The sequence below is a fragment of the Beta vulgaris genome, chromosome 8 (genome assembly GCF_026745355.1).
Source record: "Beta vulgaris subsp. vulgaris cultivar EL10 chromosome 8, EL10.2, whole genome shotgun sequence".
Taxonomy (NCBI): Eukaryota; Viridiplantae; Streptophyta; class Magnoliopsida; order Caryophyllales; family Amaranthaceae; genus Beta; species Beta vulgaris.
The window spans coordinates 41309261-41312644 of record NC_079209.1 but is presented as its reverse complement, the minus strand read 5'-3'; the positions used below and the strand labels follow the sequence as shown (position 1 = coordinate 41312644).

Sequence of the window (3384 nt, the reverse complement as noted above, 5' to 3'; positions counted from 1 at the left end):
GCGGTAGCTGTTGCATTGCTCAGAAAAGTTTGTGGTAAACTTGTGCGGCCCAATCTGATAGGGCGATGATTGTGTGTGCTGCGAGGAGTATCTGTAATAACTTTGGGCCGCCTGACCTGATCAAGCGAGTTTGGCACAATCAGGCGGTGATCTTAGCTCTCCAATTTTAGTAGTTTTTGGGCTATTTTTATATTGCTTTTCCTATCTATTGTAAGTTTAGTATAAATCGAAAAAAAAAACATAATATTGCTGAACCACCTTTTGTTTCCTAGTATTCTCTAGAGATTCACAAACCCTATTTATTGCTTTTCTCTTTGAATTCAAGATTTCACCTTTGGATTATTTTCAAGTTTTAATATAGCTCTTCAATTTGGTAATCTTTTTTATTATTTTATGAATTATTGCTTAAATCGATTTCATAATTAAATGATATCCAATTATGTATTTTTATATTGATATAATTATTTCTTTCATAAATATGAAGGAACAGTCCTGTTTCTAGAGTTGTGGGGATCTATGTATGCAACGAGGGATTGATAAAAAAGTTTAATTGCCTTTTATTTCAATCATTTTCTATGGTTGAATCGTTCATGCTAGATATATAAATTAGACCTGATTTCTATTTCACCTATCGCAATACTGAATTTGCTTCAAGAGAAAAGATACTGTATAGGCTTTAAATTATTAGGCAAAGTGATGCTTGACCATGCGAGAGTGGTTAGGTGATCTTTGAGAGAGGTAATGTTCGAGATAAATTGCATTTGCCTTAGATAAATTTACTTATTATGTGGTTGTTATTCGTCCTTGATTTCTCGAATTGTATGTGTAGTGATCCATAATCCTAGTTCTTCATTAATTGATTTATTTCCTCATATTCAATTATGTTGACAGTTTAAATTTAGTTATTAAAAATCCAATCTTTTAAAAGTTAGTATAATAGAATAGTTTAGTTTTACTAGTAACATCATCTCCTTGTAGGTTTATTATGGATAGTACGCGACTCACCTATCAAATTTTGGCGTCGTTGTCTAGAAGTCGACAATTTTCTAGTTATTTTTTGAATTATCCTATTACTCTAACCTCATTATGAGGAACACCGGTTCCTTATAATATCTAAATTTTGCTATAATTTCTTTAGTTTATGAGCAGGAAGGATAAATCTGTGAATTTACTATTTGATCCGGAGATTGAAAAGACTGTTCGTAAGAATAAGAAACAGACTTAGCAGGCAAATTTGTCTACGAAATCAACTACTCCACATGCACCCACTCCAAACCCCACACCACTACAAAAATCCCCTCCATCAACCCCACCTCCAAATATATGCCTAATACTCCACTAGGACCACCTACTCATACGACTTTGAAGGGTTACTCACAACCTACAACTCAACATGTTACTACTGGAGTTAAGATGCCTGATATTACTGTTGCTCACTTTGATATCAAGTCCCATGTGATCCACATGGTGTAAAATAATCAGTTCAATGGGCTCAAACTTGAAGAACCACATGTTCATCTGCAAAGATTCCTCCAATATCTGCTACACATAAATCAGCAAATGTATTTGCTAATCAAATTTGTTTTATCCTATTCGGGTTTTCACATAGAGGGAAAGCTTTGCAGTGGTATAACAAAATCATATAATCTATCACTACATGGGATGAGTAATCCAAGGCATTTTTGGTTCGGTTTTATCGAATCTCCAATACTGCAGATATCAGACACCATATCACTACATTTGGCTCAAGAGCCATGGGAGTCGCTCTATGAAGCCTGGGAAAGATTTAAGCGTCTTCAGCATTTGTGCCCCTATCATGGTCTAGAAATTTGGTTTGTCACCCACGTCTTCTACAATGGTACAAACCCAGACACACATATCACGATAGATAAAGTTATAAGGGGAGTTTTCATGGAGAAAGGCCTCACTGAAGTCTATGATTTTATGGAGCATCTGACAGCCAATAAGTGGAACAATGTTCGTACTCCTGCCAAGAAAGGTGGGAAGCATGATGTGGAGGCTTAGTCCATTATCATAGGACCACTGGCAGCTTTAACAGAAAAGATAGACCGCTTGCAATTAGGTGGTTCTGCACATATGCCACTTCATGCCATGGCTAGTGGTTCGGGTATAACTGGAGTTATCTACGACACTTGTGGTATTGCTAGACACTATTCTCCGGGATTGTTCATTTATTTATGTGATGTCATACGATCAAGTAAATGCACTCCAAAGCCACCAACGACCCCAATTCAATCCATAATCCTATACTTACAACCCTGGGTTGATGCATCATCCTAACTTGTCGTATCAGAGTACTAATGTGTTAAAACCGCAACTACCTCCTTATTAACATTTCAATATTGCATCTAAAATCCACATGCATTTCAGACTAGAAGGGAAATATCAGCAACCACAACAGCCTTCGTTACCTACGAACATTGTAGTGGCATAACTGAAAACATGATTTTGGGTATGCAGAAAGTGTTTACTGCCTTCTGGTCCCAACATAAGGCCCTACATACTCATAACAAGATGCTAGAAACTCAAATGGCACAAATTTCCAGTTCGACATTTACTAGAGCACATGGTTTTCTCCCATTGCAACCCGTCCAACCAAGGGACACTAGAATGTTATTACCCTGCGAAGTGGAGTGTATTATTTTATCCCGACAATGCTAGAGGTGGAATCATCAGTTGTGAAGAAACCACAGGAAGTGCTTGGAAAAGACTACGGAGGTGACTAAGTACAAACCAACGACTCTCATGATCAAGCTACCATTCCCTAATCAGATGCTAAAAAAAACTTGACCACCATTAGAGTAAGTTTTTAGAGGTTTTAAAGAAATTTGCAGGTAAGAGTTCCGTTTACTGAATTATTAATTTTAAAAGAACTTCTTATGCAGAAGAGGTCTCTCAATGAAGTGGAAACTATGGCTTTTATTGCTAAATGCAACACCCTTTTAGAGAACCATTTTCCACCTAAATTGAAACATCTAGGGAGTTTTTCTATCCTATGTAACATTGACACCATATTTTCTGACAAAGCTTTATATGATTTGGGTGCCAGTGTGAGTGTCATGTCTATTTTTATATGCAAGCAACTAACATGGGTGGCCTAAAATATACAATCAATACTCTGCAAATAGCTAATTGTTATGTGAAATACCCTTAGGTATATTAGAGGATGTTCATGTTACAGTCGGTGAAAATTCTCTATCCCTATAGACTTTTTCATACTAGACATGGAAGAAGATGCCCATGCACCCATTATCCTTGGGAGACCTTTCCTCCACAATGATGGAGCTGTCATAGATATTAAAAGTGGGAAACTATCATTGACTGTGATGGATGATAAGGTTAATTTTAGCCTCACCAACGCTC

At 36.8% G+C, this 3384-nt stretch overlaps 1 non-coding gene across 1 annotated transcript; it reads right to left on the bottom strand.

The window, feature by feature from the left end:
• Window positions 1-1715: 1715 nt before the first annotated feature.
• On the bottom strand, window positions 1716-1823 carry LOC125493000 (small nucleolar RNA R71). Its single transcript, XR_007269384.1, has one exon. It is a non-coding gene; the product is annotated as a small nucleolar RNA R71 (small nucleolar RNA).
• Between the last annotated feature and the right edge of the window lie 1561 nt (window positions 1824-3384).